This window comes from Gigantopelta aegis, chromosome 14 (genome assembly GCF_016097555.1).
Source record: "Gigantopelta aegis isolate Gae_Host chromosome 14, Gae_host_genome, whole genome shotgun sequence".
NCBI classification, from domain to species: Eukaryota; Metazoa; Mollusca; class Gastropoda; order Neomphalida; family Peltospiridae; genus Gigantopelta; species Gigantopelta aegis.
Genome location: NC_054712.1, coordinates 12679259 through 12698960, shown reverse-complemented (window position 1 = coordinate 12698960; position 19702 = coordinate 12679259).

Here is a 19702-nt window from a genome sequence, read left to right as displayed (position 1 = left end):
ATAAAAAATGAACATTAAAACAAGTTGCTTGTCCGTGTACTACACGTCTCTCATATTAATATTGTACATAAAGCATGTAAATGTTTTTGAATAATATACATTTGCACCAGCAAATAAACGTTTTAATGGTTATTTTTAAGGTGTTAAATGTAATACATCATACATATCAGACATTTTAATGGTTATTTTTAAGGTTTTAATACATTCCTCAACTGCGAATTTTCAAAAAGCCACGGGGGAATTTTCTAATAATTTTACTTAAAAATTTAATTGAATAAATCATGTTTTGTTATAAAATAAATTGGTTTATTAAATTTTTGTGGTTTAAAAGATAATCTGGCGACATTTTATGCTCAGTAGCAACATCTGCATGTCTATAATTAAATCACACGAATCTTAAACTCGTAAAAGTAGCACACACACACACACACACACACACACACACAACACACGTCTGTGTGTGTGTGTGTACATACACACACACAGCACACGTCTCTGTGTGTGTGTGTGTGTGTGTGTACATTATATATATATATGCTTAACTCCAAAAGAAACGCGAAAATTTTAAAATATTAAAAAAACCCACATTTGAATAAACTATGTACAAATCGATAAGTTCAATAGCCATCTTGTTAGCGTATCCAATTCCACATAACGCATGAAAAAAACGAGTGTGACGTGTGCTGAAATTGTCGATCTGGAATGGGTGGATCATGAAAGATGCGTGAAACACTACCAGGTGGGTATGCAATGTTCAACTCATTTTACGAGTAGCGATACAACGATGCCACGACTTAACGCTGATTCCAGACATAGAGCTTTATTTGGAGGCCGGAATGGATGCCAGGCAGGTTGCACGTGCTTTCGGTGTCCATGTCTCGACATCTACCGTCTCAAGACCGATTTCTACAGAACAACAACGTCGTCGACCGTCCACGTAGCGGCCGTTGACGTCACAGCGCCAGGACCGTTACATCGTCCGTCACATGCGTGATCGGTTCGTACCAGCCACCACAACAGCCCGGCAGACAGTGGGAACCGCCCCGTTTCCTACACCACGGTACGACGTCGTCTGATCGCCATCCATCTGAACTGTCGTCGACCGTACATTGGACAACGTCTCACACAGCGACACCGCCTTGCACGACACAACTGGGCTGTTCTGCCTCGACAGTGGCGGAACCGACAGTGGCAGAACATCGTCTTCTCCGACGAAAGCCGCTACTGCTTAGATAGGGCCGACGGTGTATGAGGGTGTGGAGGCGTCGAGGTGATACCGTTGGGGAGGGCCTTCCGTCATGCTGTGGGGTGCCATTCCTGGGGGACGTCGTGTACAACCTGTCATCACCAGCACAGCGCTACATCGAAGTGCTCACGTGGTGGTGTTTTTGCGGGTCACCGTCAGATGGTTTACCAGCACGACAACGCCAGGCCACACACGTGTGCATTCCTGGCACAGCACAACAATCATCACAATGGACTGGCCAGCTTTAAGCCCGGATCTGAACCCCATCGAGCACTTGTGTGGACGAGGTTCAGCGCATGATGAACCAACGCCCTGCTCCCGTGGTGACACAGCACAGCTCCGCCAGGCCGTCGTGGACACCTACAACAACGTGCCCAGGGCCTTCATCAGGAACCTCTTCCTCTCCATGGGTAGGAGGTGTGCGGCGGTCATGGCCAGCAATGGCGGACACACCCGCTATTAGTGGACATGTTTGAGTGGCATGTGACGCCATTGAAGAAGCGCCATGGCCTTGACATTTCAAATGACAATGCGACCTCGATTTTTAACATGTCAATAACATGAAATCTCATCTTTACGAATTGTTTAAGTTTTTCATAGAAACGATTATTTTAAGAACTTTGGGACGTATTTCAATGAGTGCACTCAAAACCTCCAATCTACGTATTCGCGTTTCTTTTGGAGTTAAGTATATATATATTTATAATCTCTGTGTGTGTGTGTGTGTGTGTGTGTGTGTGTGTGTGTGTGTGTGTGTAACCTATTACATAAAAATCTTCTTTTTTTAAATATGTAATTATGTAATATGAACCAAAACATTCAACATAGCAACATTGTAAATGTGTCAAGTGCTAGACCTTTATCATATAATTAAGTGTGAATGTGTTTGGGAGTATGGTTAAATCACAAATAGCACATTTTCATTACTTCCACAATTAGTATGTGTTGTTTATAACGTTAATTAAAAAATGAAACACACGCACACACAAAGAAACAATATTATATTCACCTTTTCGCCAGGTGAAAAAGTCTTTGATCTACGACTGGTATGCCTGATTGGCGTGTGTCCTACTCTCTGTCGCTTTGGTGATTGTCGGGCACTGGCAGTTGTGTGGCTATGTATGAGCCTGGTTTTTTTAACTTTTCTAAATTTTGTCTCCACTTTTGTGTTTTTTTTTTTTGGGGGGGGGGTTTTTGTGCGTGTGTGTGTGTGTGTGTGTGTGTGTGTGTGTGTGTGAGTGTCCAAGGAACGAATCGTCAAACTACATTGGACACAGACGTGTTCATATTTACTGGTGTTTTATGTTTGCTATGGGAGGGCTATGGAATGAAGGGAAGACTGGTAACAAACTAACAATGATCCCTGCGGTGTTGTTCGGTTCTAGGTGTTTATCCACGAGCCTGACTTCTCGGGATCAATGGAGCAGAAGATGAACATAGCACCGGGGACCTTCACTGAAATCAAGATGACCAAATCTACTGTGAGTTTAAAGTTTATTTTGTTTAACGACACCGCTAGAGCACATTGATTTATTAATCATCGGCTATTGGATGTCAAACATTTGGTAATTTTGACATATAGTCTTAGAAAGAAAACCCGCTACATTTTTACATTGGTAGCAAGGGCTCTCCCACAGACAGAATAGCACATACCACGGCCTTTGATTTACCAGTCGTGGTGCTCTGGTTGGAGCGAGAATTAGCCCAATAGCCCAGACCGACCGCGCATCAAAGCGAGCACTTTAATACTGGGCTACGCCCCGCCCCTAAATTGACTGTGTGTTCCGCTACTATATTACATAATGCAGGCGCGTATTACGGGGAGTGTAGCACAAGGCTCAACGTCCACTCACCACATTTTATTTGGAATATTTTAGGGTACTGCAGTGGAGAGGGTGAGCTACCCTGTGTCCACTTAGGGTCCCTGGTGTGGGTGAGCTACCCTGTGTCCACGTAGAGTCTCTGGTGTGGGTGAGCTACCCTGCGTCCACTTAGGGTGTCTGGTGTGGTGAGCTACTCTGTGTCCACTTAGGGTCTCTGGTGTGAGTGAGCTACCCTGTGTCCACTTAGGATCTCTGGTGTGATGAGCTATTCTGTGTCCACTTAGGGTCTCTGGTGTGATGAGCTATTCTGTGTCCACGTAGAGTCTCTGGTGTGGCGAGCTACCCTGTGTCTACGTAGAGTCCCTGGTGTGGGTGAGCTACCCTGTGTTCACTTAGGGTCCCTGGTGTGGGTGAGCTACCCTGTGTTCACTTAGGGTCCCTGGTGTGGGTGAGCTACCCTGTGTCCACGTAGAGTCTCTGGTGTGGGTGAGCTACCCTGCGTCCACTTAGGGTGTCTGGTGTGGTGAGCTACTCTGTGTCCACTTAGGGTCTCTGGTGTGAGTGAGCTACCCTGTGTCCACTTAGGATCTCTGGTGTGATGAGCTATTCTGTGTCCACTTAGGGTCTCTGGTGTAAGTGAGATACCCTGTGTCCACGTAGAGTCTCTGGTGTGGTGAGCTACTCTGTGTCCACTTCGGGTCTCTGGTGTTGTGAGCTACTCTGTGTCCACTTAGGGTCCCTGTTGTGGATGAGCTACCATGTGTCCACTTAGGGTATCTGGTGTGGATGAGCTACCCTGCGTCCACTTAGTGTATCTGGTGTGGACGAGCTACCCTGTGTCCACTTAGGGTATCTGGTGTGGATGAGCTACCCTGTGTCCACTTAGGGTCTCTGGTGTGGATGAGCTACCCTGTGTCCACTTAAGGTCTCTGGTGTGGATGATCTACCCTGTGTCCACTTAGGGTCCCTGGTGTGGGTGAGCTACCCTGTGTCGACGTAGAGTCCCCAGTATGGCGAGCTTCCGTCGTTTGGTCAGCAGCGACGCCTTTGTATGCGGAATCGCCAACGTCGGGGGTCATCTATCTTCGTATCACTTCATTACATCTGTCAACCTGTCTTGTCGTGGTGACATTTACTCCTTGAATGTCTCTAGTCAAATATCTCGTCCAGAGTCCATGGGTTTATTAATCATGCTGGTCGTTCATGAGAAATAGTGGCACAAAACACTGCTTTCAGATGTACCGAGACGTCCAAGTCAGAATGTCATGATCCCGTGGTCGGGTTTTGTTTAATAACCACCCTCTGCTTTCAGTACAATTTTCTTCTATTGCCGTACAAATCATTCAGTTAATTCTTTTATTTCAGTACAAGTTTCTTCCATTGCCGTACAAATCATTCAGTTCATCCTCTTAGTTTAGTACAAGTTTCTTCGATTGCTGTACAAATAATTCAGTTCATCTTATTTTAGTACAAGTGTCTTCGATTGCCGTACAAATAATTCAGTTCATCCTCTTATTTCAGTACATGTTTCTCCATTGCTGTACAAATCATTCAGTTCATTCTCTTATTTCAGTATAAATTTCTTCCATTGCCGTACAAATCCTTCAGTTCTGGAGAAGACACATGTGAAGACACGGACAGTGCCACGTTTGACAACTTTCTTAACTCGTCCAAGACCTACTCTCGCCTGCTGTGTCGTCTGGAGTGTGTAAAGACAGCGGCTGTGCGGCACTGCGGTTGTAGATTCAAACAACATCTGGGTATGTTAACATTTCAATGTTGACAATATTTTGTAAAAATTATTATTTATTAATTTAACCCATTTACAGTAGAGTCCATATTATTTTATTTTTATATGCGTGTAGAGTCGAAGTCAGAATCATCTACCGTCTGCATTCATTCATTCTTTTTCGTGCTTATATCCAATTAAGGTACAAGCACGCTATCTTGGGCACAAACCTCAGCTTTCTGGGATGTCTGTCCTTGAAAGAAGGTCAGTGGTTAGTTGTTACTGAGAGAAAAGAAGGTGTAGTGGTCTTACACCTACCCATTAAGTCATTAAAACTCACTCTAGGTCGGATCCGATACTGGGATACGAACCCATTACCTACCAGCCTATGTCCGATGGCTTAACCACTAAACAGCCGACGCCGGTTACCGTCTGCAATATCGGAGCAATATTTATACCACCAACAGCACCTGCGACCGTCTGCACATCGGTCATCCTCGAGTCATAATACCTCGACAAGATCGGTTTATTCTGCGTGAACATCTGCGGAACGATTCTCCAGAGCGAGTGGGAGAGTTCGTCAAACCATTTTGGAAGTCATCAACGACCCATTATTGCCCACACTGTCCGACATCAGTTGGCCGCCAACCACCTCTGTTGTCATTGTCCTGCTTGGAGAACCATCCTTACAACCCGTCGTCGGCAGGAACTAAAGCTTGTTTTATTTAACGACACCACTAGAGCACATTGATTTAATAATCATCGGCTATTGTATGTCAAACGTGGTAATTTTGACTTAGTCTTAGAGAGGAAACCCGCTACATTTTCCCATTAGTAGCAAGGGATCTTTTATATGCACCATCCCACAGACAGGATAACACATACCACGGTCTTTTATATACCAGTCCTGGTGCACTGGCTGGAACGAGAAATATTTAGTCCAATAGGCCCACCGACGGGGATCGATCTCAGACCGACCGCGCATCAAGGAACGATTGAAATGATGGTTATACCTCGTCAATCGTTGGCGTCATCAGCAATGGAGAACCGTCGTCTTCCCCGGTGAAAGTCGGCACTGTATTTCCACGGCGGGTGACAGCCAGAGTCTTGCGATAGAGGGGCGAACGTTAGTCAGACGCCTGTATAATGGAGAGAGTGTCTGATCCGTGGGGTGGCCAGAGCATACATCATGGCTCATCCAGAAAGTTGGACCAGTGTGCAGAATAATGGGACACTGTTCTCCGGGGATACCAACCAATTCCTAATACATTAGTGAGCTCCATGGTCTAGTGGATACGCTGCTAGACAGTCAAGATGACGACAGTGGTTCGAATCCCGTCAGAGCTGGCTCACACATTCATTCATCTTTCTCATTTATCACCCTCTGCCTATCATTCTCATTATCTTAATATAAAAAAAAAAACTTTCCAGTTTCTCTCACGATTTCAAACTGTTTCGACCCTTTCTGTCAGTTTCCTTCGACTCTTGTCTTCCGAGCTGTCCATACCATCGTCTACCTGTCTCAACTTCCTCCACGGGCGCAGTCTCTGTGTATTTCACTGCACTCACTTGGCATCCTCGTCCTCTGCCGCTAATAAAACTGGTCTGACCCACGGCACTAACTAACGACCGCCGGTAGTAGGGGTGCATAGTAGGTAGTTACAAGTGCCTCTTAACAATGCCAGAAGTAACTACTGAACACTCCCCAAAGTGGTCAGACTAATCCCACAGCTAGAAGCTGATGGGGAATGGCAGGTGTGTGGCACAGATAGCTACAAGAGACAAGCACCTGTCCTAATACCTCACATTGTGCCATGTTTTGTCCGTCATCAAAACCGCATGTTTCAGCAGGACAAGACAATGTCCGTGTTCACATTCATTAGGTACCTCATTCGGCAGCACAACACTCGAACCATGCCATTGTCTGCCTCTAGTTCCGATTTGAATCCAATAAAGAATTTGTGAGACGAGGTCCAAAGAAGACTCGGTGAAGTCGGCCCAGGATCGACAATTGCAGCTGATTTACGTGGAGGTTTCCTCTGGACGTGTGCCAAGATCGCAATGACCTTTATCAATGTGGAACACAGCTCGATGTCTATCATCTAGTATAGTACGCCCACACACACACACATACACACACACACACACACACACACACACACACACACACACACACACAGACAACGTGGAACACAGCTCGATGTCTATCATGTAGTATAGTACCCCATACACACACAGACAATGTGGAACGCAGCTCGATGTTTATGATCTAGTATAGTACACCCATACACACACACACACACACACGCACACACACACACACACACACAATGTGGAACGCAGCTCGATGTCTACGATCTAGTATAGTACGCCCACACACACACACACACACACACAATGTGGAACGCAGCTCGCTGTCTATGATCTAGTATAGCACGCCCATACACACACAGACAATATGGAACACAGCTCGATGTCTACGATCAAGTATAGTACGCCCATACACACACAACGTGGAACGCAGCTCGACGTCTACGATCTAGTATAGTACGCCCATACACACACACACACACACACACACACACACACACACACACACACAATGTGGAACGCAGCTCGATGTCTACGATCTAGTATAGTACGCCCATACACACACATACACACACAGACAATGTGGAACGCAGCTCGCTGTCTACGATCTAGTATAGTACGCCCATACACACACATACACACACAGACAATGTGGAACGCAGCTCGATGTCTACGATCTAGTATAGTACGCCCATTCACACACATACACACACAGACAATGTGGAACGCAGCTCGCTGTCTACGATCTAGTATAGTACGCCCATACACACACATACACACACAGACAATGTGGAACGCAGCTCGCTGTCTACGATCTAGTATAGTACGCCCATACACACACATACACACACAGACAATGTGGAACGCAGCTCGGTGTCTACGATCTAGTATAGTACGCCCATACACACACATACACACACAGACAATGTGGAACGCAGCTCGGTGTCTACGATCTAGTATAGTACGCCCATACACACACAGACAATGTGGAACGCAGCTCGGTGTCTACGATCTAGTATAGTACGCCCATTCACACACATACACACACAGACAATGTGGAACGCAGCTCGGTGTCTACGATCTAGTATAGTACGCCCATACACACACATACACACACAGACAATGTGGAACGCAGCTCGGTGTCTACGATCTAGTATAGTACGCCCATACACACACATACACACACAGACAATGTGGAACGCAGCTCGGTGTCTACGATCTAGTATAGTACGCCCATTCACACACATACACACACAGACAATGTGGAACGCAGCTCGGTGTCTACGATCTAGTATAGTACGCCCATACACACACATACACACACAGACAATGTGGAACGCAGCTCGGTGTCTACGATCTAGTATAGTACGCCCATACACACACATACACACACAGACAATGTGGAACGCAGCTCGGTGTCTACGATGTAGTATAGTACGCCCATACACACACATACACACACAGACAATGTGGAACGCAGCTCGCTGTCTACGATCTAGTATAGTACGCCCATACACACACATACACACACAGACAATGTGGAACGCAGCTCGGTGTCTACGATCTAGTATAGTACGCCCATACACACACATACACACACAGACAATGTGGAACGCAGCTCGGTGTCTACGATCTAGTATAGTACGCCCATACACACACATACACACACAGACAATGTGGAACGCAGCTCGCTGTCTACGATCTAGTATAGTACGCCCATACACACACATACACACACAGACAATGTGGAACGCAGCTCGGTGTCTACGATCTAGTATAGTACGCCCATACACACACATACACACACAGACCATGTGGAACGCAGCTCGCTGTCTATGATCTAGTATCTCCAACTCCGAGTTCAACGGTCCTGATAAACAATCAAACAAACAAACAAACAATCATGAATCAAACACTTGCCTCTATTGATATATCCACTCGACACTTGTAGAAAACATTGCAACAGAACATTACAGTAGTTAGCTGTCGTCATAGGTAGTATTAAATCCATGGACAAATAGTTTACATTTATACCCATTTAATATAAATATGACTATTAAATGACAAACAGCGATTTTGTTTGCACATTTCTGAAGTTAACACAACAGTCAGAATAAAGTACGTAGAATCGCTTTGATGTCAATAAGCATATTAAAACAACGTCAACGCATTGTTGACGTCACATCACGTTAAGGGATTGTTGACGTTTTTATTGTGGTAACGTGTCCGGCTATTTTCGTAACTTAACGGAAAATGTCGAAATGCCGTTAAAATGCACACCCCAGCACCCTCCCTTTTGATTGGCGCCCAGTGGGGAACAAAGGTAATGCACAACAGCGTACAGGTACAGTACAGGCCTGTAGCCAGGATTTTGAGAGGGGTGGGGTCGTTTAGGCTTATAGTGAGGCACCGGGGGCATATTGGGGAAAAAAACTGTTACCGGTAAGGGGAGGGGGGGGGGGGATCGACCGACCCCTCGACCCTCCATTGGCTACGGGCCTGCAGTAATGATCCTTCTTTAAAAAAAAACCTAAACATTATTGTTTTTTGTTTTTTTTAAAGTGAAGGATGTAATTTAAGGTATAATATTTACACGTCACAAGAAACAATGAACATTTAGTTATTAGACCGGCCTCGGTGGCGTCGTGGTAGGCCATCGGTCTACAGGCTAGTAGGTACTGGGTTCGGACCCCAGTCGAGGCATGGGATTTTTAATCCAGATACCGACTCCAAACCCTGAGTGAGTGCTCCGCAAGGCTCAATGGGTAGGTGTAAACCACTTGCACCGACCAGTGATCCATAACTGGTTCAACAAAGGCCATGGTTTGTGCTATCCTGCCTGTGGGAAGCGCAAATAAAAGATCCCTTGCTGCTAATCGGAAGAGTAGCCCATATAGTGGCGACAGTGGGTTTCCTCTCAAAATCTGTGTGGTCCTTGACCATATGTCTGACGCCATATAACTGTAAATAAAATGTGTTGAGTGCGTCGTTAAATAAAACATTTCTTTCTTTCTTTTTTCCTTCCTTATTTCTTTACCAAATCACGGGACCCCTGTGACACCCCCCTTGGATCCGCGACTGAAATTTTTCATATATATGTATATTATAAATGCACATTTTACATATAGAATATTATATACTAGTATCTAAATTTAACATACAGAATGTTATACATGTAAATGTTAAATATAGAATATTATACATCTACATTTCACATACAAAATGTTATTTTTGTAAATTTCACATATTAAATGCTATATTATTATGTAAAGACAAATGCATACAGAATGTTATACATGTAAATGTTACATAGAATATTATATATGTTAATTTTACATTGCAGTTCACATATGTGACAGTGAAGAATCGAAAATGTGTTATTCATTATTTTTAGGTAGGTGTGAAACAGTTGGACTAAATCAGGGTCGTAACTAGAGGAGGGCAGATGCCAGTGGTGGATCCAGAAAATCCACTTAGAGGGCCCAATGACATGAGACGGAATGGCAAGGGAACTTTTGGGAAGGTTTGGAAGGGATCGTAAAAATGAAAAATAATATATAATAAAATTATAATTGCCATCCCCACTCTAGATCCGCCTCTGGATGCCCTCAACCACACCCGAATTTTCATTTCTTTTTATGTTCTTTTTATCTACCTGAAGAATTCTCTTCTCTTTTTTTCTCTTTTTTCTTTTTCTTTCTTATTTTTTTGTGTGTTTTGTTTTTTTTCGTTTTTTCGTGGGGGTTTTTTTGGTCATCTACAGCTATTCTAGGTTAGATGCATTCTGCCATAGCTTAAACTGTTATTCCTTATTAATTTATTGCAGTTTATTGCTTAGAATATTCAGTTTTGTACATCTGGTGTCATTTTGGTTGTCTTTCTCATTATAAACGAGTAGGGTTTAGCTCAGTCGGTTGAGTGCTCGCGTGAGGTGTTTGTGTCGCAGGATCAAACCACCTTGGAGGATCCATTCAACTGACTGGATATTGTTTTCTCTCTCTCGTTGGAACCAGTGCACCACAACTGGTCAAAGGCCTTGGTATGTGGTTTCCTGTCTGTGGGAAAGTGTGTATAAAAGATCCCTTGCTGCGTTAGGAAAAATGTAGCGGGTTTTCTCTGATGACTACGAATCAAACTTACCAAATGTTCGACATCCAATAGCCGATGATTAATGCGCTTTAGTAGTGTGGTTAAACAAAACAAACTATTGACATTAATATTATAAACCTAGGTTTTTAGACAGGGGTACAGCATAAACAATGTGCGTACTCTAGAAACCCCTAGAACCATTTTAATGATATGTGCCACCAATTGTTTTATTTTCCAGCCAACGGGCTGGGTATTGTCGATCTAAAGGTTGATTATTTGTTTAGAAAATAGAACAGCCAATGGCCAGGACATTTTTTTCTAGCCAGGGTATTTCGTCAATCTAGAGATAAAGCAATGAAATTTCTTTAATGTTCACGTTCTAGCGAACTTTAGGTCTAAGATGCAAGTCTACCAGAGCAGGACCCCGTTTTACGAAGCGATCGTAGCTACCTTATTCACCTAAGGTGATCTCAGCGCTAAGATTGCTTCGTGAAACGGGGCCCTGTTCATTTGACTATGCTTCAGTTTGAAATACTTAGGGCCGAAAATACGAAGCCTGTTTTTCTCAAACGCAGGTGTTTAAGAATAGTAAGGAGCGGGACGTAGCCCAGTGTTCCAGCACTCGCTCGATGCGCGGTCGGTCTAGGATCGATCCCCGTCGGTGAGCTGATTGGGCTATTTCTCGTTCCAGCCAGTGCACCACGACTGGTATAACAAAGGCCGTGGTATGTACTACCCTGTCTGTGGGATGGTGCATATAAAAGATCCCATGCTGCTAATCGAAAAGAGTAGCCCATAAAGTGGCAACAGCGGGTTTCCTCTCTGAATATCTGTGTGGTCCTTAACCATATGTCTGACGCCATATAACCGTAAATACAATGTGTTGAGTGCGTTGTTAAATAAAACCATTTCTTTAAGCATAGTAAATTTATGTAGTCACTGTATAGTCACTCGGTTACTGCGGAAGTGGACTTTGGACGATTATTTTGTACGCCTTTTCACGATTTTTCGAACACTCCGGTCGTTACACGCGTGTAAGTCTAAAACAGGTTTTCTACATTCGGCCGTTAATGTTTATCGTCTTTTGTTGTACAACAATTCAAGATCAAACAATATGAGCTGAACAAAAGTTACAAGTTTATTTTGTTTAACGACACCACTAGAGCACATTGATTTATAATATTAATCATCGACTATTGTATGTCAAACATTTGGTAATTTTTACATATATAGTCTTAGAGAGGAAACCCACTACTTTTTTTTCCATTGGTAGCAAGAGACGTTTTAAATGTGTATGCATGTGTATGCATCATCCCACAGACAGGTTAGCACACACCTCGGCCTTTGATAAACCAGTCGTGGTGCATTGGCTGGAACGAGAAATAGCCCAAATGGGCCCTCCAACGGGGATCGATCCCAGACCGCTTTAACACTGGGCTGTGTACCAGCTCCTTGAGTTAAACAATGTACACCTATTGCCCAATTTATCGACTAGTCCTACCTACAGGGTCGTAACTTTCTTTCATACACAGTTTAAAGGTTTTTTTCGAGGGGACTGTACTAAAGACACCACTAGAGCACATTGATTTTTAATCATCAGCTATTGGATGTCAAACATTTGGAAATTCTGACATATAGTCTTAGAGAGGAAACCCGCTACATTTTTCCATGAGTAACAAGGGATCTTTTATATGCACCATCCCATAGACAGGATAACACATACCACGGCCTTTGATATACCAGTCATGGTACACTGGCTGGAACGAGAAAAAGCCCAATGGGCCCTCCAACGGGGATCGATCCCAAATCGCTTTAATCGCTACGTACTGGCTCTGTGAGTTAAACAATGTAGACCTATTTCCCAATTTCTCGACTATGGGTGTTCGAGTCCTGGTTGGAGTTTGTGTGTGTTTATTCAGTAATAATGGATGGAATAGTCATGCGCGTTACAAAATTCTGACATGGTCTGAATGTCAGAAAATAAATAAGAAATATGCATAATATTGGAGTTTTAATTTGTTCAGGGAAATTTAACCATTGTCTTCTGCTTTAGAAGAATCCAATGTCCTGGGCCCCATTCCACGAAGCGATCATCCATTTCATTTCAACTTATTTTCGTGCTTATATCCAATTAAGGTTCAAGCACGCTGTCCTGGGCACACACCTCAGCTATCTGGGCTGTCTGGGTTAGTTGTTAGTGGTTAGTGAGAAAGAAGTAAATGTTTTTATTTAACGACTCGCCCAACACATTTTATTTACGGTTATATGGCGTCAGACATATGGTTAAGGACCACACAGATATTGAGAGAGGAAACCCGATATCGCCACTTCATGGACTACGCTTTTCGATTAGCAGCAAGGGATCTTTTATATGCACCATCTCACATACAGCATAGTACATACCACGGCCTTTGTTACACCAGACCGACTGCGCATCAAGTTAACGCTTTACGCTACTACATCCCGCCCGGGGGGGGGGGGGGGAGTGCACATAAAATGACACCTGTGGACGTTGACCATGAGGAGTGTCTGCTACGTCAGGATGGCATTTGTTTCTTCGCACGGTCGAAGTCAATATCATTTCTCATGAATACGCTGTCTAAGTAGGTCAGTTGTGTGTCCAGGAGAACGTACCTGAACCGTAATGTTTTATGAGCTCGGTGTTTTATTACCATCAATATGATTATCATCATCACTGGTCACAGTAAAATCATTTGAGTTGCAAATTGACCTTCCATGTTTGAAACAATAAAAATAATAATCGCACTTGATGGCCGTACCGTTCTCGGTGGCTCAGTGGCTAAGCCATCGGACTACAGGCTGATAGGTATAGGGTTCGCAGCTCGGTACCGGATCCCACCCAGACTCAGTGGGTAGGTGTAAGGCCAGTACACCTTCTTCTTCTCTCTAATTAACCAACTAACCCACTGTCCTGGACAAACAGCCCAGATTGCATGACTGGGGGGTGGTGGGGGTTGGGGGGGTGGGCGGGGGGGGGGGGGGTGGGAGATGTTATCTGGTGTAACATTTTTCCCAATCGGCGACTGCTTCATATATTGTATATAACGATAGAATTTTTAATTTGATGTTTTTGTTTTTAAATTATTAGTTTAGGTTACTAGCGTGCTCGTCTTTTAATATGTTTGTTTTCTTATATATACTCTTCAAAAAAAGAATCGCAAAAGGGTACAAATGATTTATAACTCCGATTTTATGTTTCCTACCGGTTCATGCTTTGTGAATATAAGGTCATTGCATGTCCCAAACACATTCCCACGGTTACATTCGATAAAACGCAGCTACTGTACAATAAAGTTCCAAAATGTGAATATTCGCAAAAACGCAGCCACGTGCAAACCATGTCACCATTGCACGTGCGTTGTCTGCACGTGCAACATGAACACCGACAGTATAAAAGTGCAGGGTGTTCGCTTGCCTGGCCTCTGTATCTGGCCGACAGTTGACAATCCAGGACATGCCACGTCTCAGTGAACCGCAGAGAAACAATGCCATCGGCCGACTAGACGCAGGCGAATCCAGAACGGCCGTTGCCAGGGCATTCCATGTGTCCCCAAGCACCATCTCCAGACTGTGGGACCGTTACCAGCACCATGGATCAACACGTGACCTCCCTAGATCCGGTCGACCACGGGTCACTACCCCCGGGCAGGACCGCTACATCCGGGTACGCCACCTTCGGGAACGATTGACTACTGCCACCTCCACAGCCGCAGCAATACCAGGTTTGCGCAGGATATCCGACCAGACCGTACGGAACCGCCTACGTGAGGTAGGAATTCGTGCCAGACGTCCAGTTCGAGGTGTTATCTTAACACCACAACACCGTCGACTCCGACTGCAGTGGTGCCAGATTCATCGACAATGGCCTCAACTGCGATGGAGACAGGTGTGGTTCAGTGACGAGTCCCGATTTCTGCTCCGACGTCATGATGGAAGATGTCGCGTGTATAGGCGTCGTGGTGAACGTTATGCGGCAAACTGCGTGCAGGAAGTGGACAGATTCGGCGGGTGTAGTGTCATGGTGTGGGCAGCCATCTCACACACTGGCAGAACTGACCTGGTCCACGTGCAGGGCAACCTGAATGCACAGGGCTACATTGACCAGATCCTCCGGCCACACATCGTTCCAGTTATGGCCAACGCCAACGCAGTGTTCCAACATGACAACGCCAGGCCTCGCACAGCACGTCTCACAACGGCTTTCCTACAGAACAACAACATTAATGTCCTTCCTTGGCCATCGATATCACCGGATTTGAACCCAATTGAGCATCTATGGGACGAGTTGGACCGACGCCTCCGACAGCGACAACCACAGCCCCAGACCCTGCCCGAGCTGGCAGCAGCCTTGGGCCACCATCCCCCGGGACGTCATCCGTACTCTGGTTGCTTCAATGGGCAGGCGGTGCCAGGCAGTTGTCAACACACGCGGAGGCCACACCCGGTATTGACTCCAGATGACCTTGACCTTGGTGGTGTATCCTATCACTTACTCACAATGGACTAGAGTGAATTGTGAACAATCCTGCAACATTTGGTAATTATCGGACTCACCATTCAATAATTAAATCAATTCTCCAAATGTTACGACAATGTGGTTTTGCGTTTCTTCTTTTGAAGAGTATATTTTTAATATTGAAATAAAATGAAATTTTAATTTGATAGGGCGGTGCGCTGCTCCTATGCCGACGGGGGAGACTGAATGTTCTCCTGTTCTTTGCCCCCTCGTTTGGTTTTTATACATTAAAGGGTCACAGCGTCTTTTGAATGATGTAACCTTCATGTTCTCGAGTTCAACAGAGAGGCGCCTCGGGACTTCTGGATCGGCAAATACGTTTCACTCACATCGGCTCACCAGACGAAGTAAAATTGGGAGAATTTATAAATCTTTGGACAAGGCGGCAATGGATAATGTAAGAAGAGGAAAATCGAGACTGGAGGGCACTGAGGCTGGGGGGGGGGGGGTCAGGTTCCTTGTGTAGGGGGTGGGGCTGGCACCGGAAGTTAGGGGTTTTGGCGCTAAAGCGTAGGCGATTAGGCCTAGGTAGTGTTAGGTATGTCCGAGGGCGGTCCCCCCCACCCATTTTCTGCCGCCCCCCCCCCCCCACGCCAAGGTTACTGATATGATTGAGGACCCTCTTAATAAATTAAATATAATTCAAAATAAATATTATGCAAGGCCTTCCTGAGAGCAATGCCACCAATACCTTTCTTCCCCCGGATATAGGGCAAGTAAATTGATAAAATTAAGTTAAAATATTTTTTATTAGACAGCCCGATCAAATTGCGACTAAAATAATTATAGACTAGAGTTCATATAATATAATAAATAATATTTAGGAATGCGATTAAAAATTCTTTTTTGATTTTGTATAAGTTTAAATTGGTCCTTTTATTTTTTATGGATTTAGATTAAAATTCAAAATTGTCCTTTAAATTTTCTGTCCAAGTCGAGTCCCTGGTATCCAGAGACGGGACTTGGGATAGACATGCTCGAAACCTTAGTGGTATAGGAGCATGTTAAAAATTTCAACAACAACAGCATATGATGGTAGCGTTTTCACTTTTACTTTGCTTTGTTTTGTGGTTGGTTGTTTGTTAGTTCTTTAAAAAAAAAATATATATATTTTACAGGAAAAATCTGGCCAGGCTTTCAATCAGTTTTGATCGACTAATGGTGAATCACGTTGAACATGTTCCAGAAATATCATGGTCCGATATATTTGGTAAGAACTAAGATTCATTATTTTTTATATTTTTGTTTATATCAGTTACGACAGCGAGCAGCTGTATGAATTCGTGTTAGAAACACAACCTGACCATAACAAGACGGGGGCATGGCGGTACGGAACCACGGGCATTTTATAAATTTACGGGTTGGACGTATAGTAGACCAGCAGTAAAGCGCTCGCTTGTTGCGCAGTCGGTTTGGGATCGATCCCCGTCGGTGAGTCCATTGGGCTATTTCTCGTTTCAGCTAGTGCACAACGATTGGTATATCAAAGGCCGTGGTATGTGCTATCCAGTCTATGATATAGTACATATAAAAGATCCCTTGCTGACAATGGAAAAATGTAGCGGGTTTCCTTTCTAAGACTATATGTTAAATTACCAAATGTTTGACATCCAAATAGCGGATGATTAATAAATCAATGTGCTTTAGTGGTGTCGTTAAACAAAAAAGTAACTTTTTAAAATTCAATACTGTATTTATATAGGATGGGTGTTTGATGGGTGCCATGGTACGTTCCCTGTATCTTTGTATGGACTCAAACATGATTTCCTAGCATTTGGAGAACAAAATTAGCTGTTGTTTTCTAATCTCTTAAAGAGACATACCCTAGTTTTTAGACACTAAGGCATTTCTTTGTTTACTATTAGAGCCATTTTTGATAACTGAAATCAGACATTATTTAGATCTTATTGTTTAGATTATCCATTTCCGTACATTCAAAGTGTTTCTGGTAATCCTGTTGTTTTTAATATCACAAAATGCATTTCTCATAATTTTAAAAATGCACGTGCGTCTAAGAAGTAACAGTTATAGAGTCGAGTTTTAGTTTATTTTTAGATGTTATTTTACCATTTTAAAGTCACAGAATCATGTTTCAGTCCATTGTAATTGTATCCAAATGTGTTACAGGTTTGTAGATTAACTAAACTTCGTGTTAATTTTCATGGGTTGAAACTAGGGTATGTCCCTATAAAGGTTATAATTCTGATGCTGTGTTTTCTCTTGGAAGGCATACGGTTATTCTTCACTTGGAGGGTAGCCTAGATGTGTTAATCAATGATTGTGTGTTGCACTGCAGTGTCTCTTGGAGGCCAGATGGGTTTCTTCCTTGGCGCCAGTCTGCTGACCCTGTTCGAAGTCTTGGACACCACTATACTGACATTCTTCACACTAGCGGCCCGGCTTTTCGGGGGTGCAAAACTCACACCTAGCTACAACAAGAACACGGCTTGAAAGGAGACGCTGTTCAGGTTACACACCACCAATAATTACTCCGTGCGATTCAATAGAGGTCAGGTCAGGTCAGAGTGTTTAACGTGCACATTCATAACAAGCTGTTGTAGCGCACGCCTATCCTGGGCACAGGTGTCGACCACAGCCGGCTCCTCCGTTCAAGACAGGAAAGGGGTGGGGTGGGATGGAGGGGGGGGGGGCCGCCTGCAAGGGAGCACCAGCAGTCCGACTGGGGCCGGAGGATGAAGCCAAGGAGAAATAGTGCGCATTTTTGGAGAAAGAAATTAGGCTCAATTTTGAACGGTGCGCCGAAAAATAAAGGAGGGAGCTACGTATAGTTTTGGAAGATTAATAAGCCGAGAGTAGCTCGTTAAGTGGACCTAGATGGCGTTGAAATGTCTCCCTAGGTTGCCCATAGGGGCCCTTAAAATGGCCTGAACTGTTCAGCTCGATTCAATACAATTTCTATATGTCAAAATATATTATATGAAAAATGCAACACTGTCGAGAAGGTCATGTTACTAGTAATTTTAGGAAGTGCTCTCAACTGACAAGTACTGTGTAAAAAAAACAAATCAACATAGGTGGACGATGAATTTGTTTTGTTAACAGCCCCCATGCCCGATCACCTCCTCGTATTGCTGTTATACAGGTGGCACTATACCACATGCACAATTGTTATCAGTTAGTACTATATATAACAAGTAACGTCAAACCAATGGGTTCTTTAAATACAACCTACGTGTAATCATCAAAGAAAGATTTTAGAAAGCATATTAGAATTTTGTAGTATTTATTTTATGAGGACTATTCCCTAAACCGGACTATATTAAGCTGCTACAACAAGTAAGGACACACCCTGTCCTGGACGGAGGAGCCGGCACCTGCGCCCATGACAGGCGTGCGCTACAGCAGCTTGTTCTGAATATGCACGTAAAACCCTTTGACCTGACCTGACCTGACCTGACCTGATCAGTAAGGACATTTCATTTCAACTTATTTTCGTGCTTATATCCAACTAAGGTTCAAGCACGCTGTTCTGGGCACACACCTCAGCTATCTGGTCTGTCTGTCCAGGATAGTGGGTTAGTTGTTAGTTGGTTAGTGGTTAGTGAGAGAGAAGGTGCAGTGTCCTTACACCTACCCATTGAGGCCTTAAGAACTCGCTCTGGGTTGGAGCCGGTACCGGGCTGCGAACCCTGTACCTACCAGCCTGATGGCTTAACCACTGTGCCACCGAGGCCGGTTCAGCAATAACACAACAAATGGTGGTGCATTGCCTTTAGCCACACACCAGTACATTGTTTCCTCACTACTTATCTACTTCTTTAGAAAGAATACACATCACTACTGATATACCAGAGTAGAGGCTGAAAAATGGAAATATGCCGAGAGTTCATCACCGGCCTCGGTGGTGTCGTGGTTACGGCTGGTAGTTACATGGTTCGCAGCCCGGTACCGGCTCCCACACAGCAAGTTTTAACGACTCGGTGGGTAGATGTAGACTACACCTTCTTCTCTCTCACTAAGCACTAACCACTAACCCACTGTCCTGGAAAAAACGCCTAGAAAGCTGAAGTGTGTGCCCAAGACATCGTGCTTGAACCTTAATTGGATATAAGCACGGAAATATGTATGGCTGATAGGTACAGGGTTCGCAACGATTCGGTGGGTAGGTGTAAAACCACTACACCAACTTTTCTCTCTCGCTAACCACTAACCAGCCCAGCCAGACA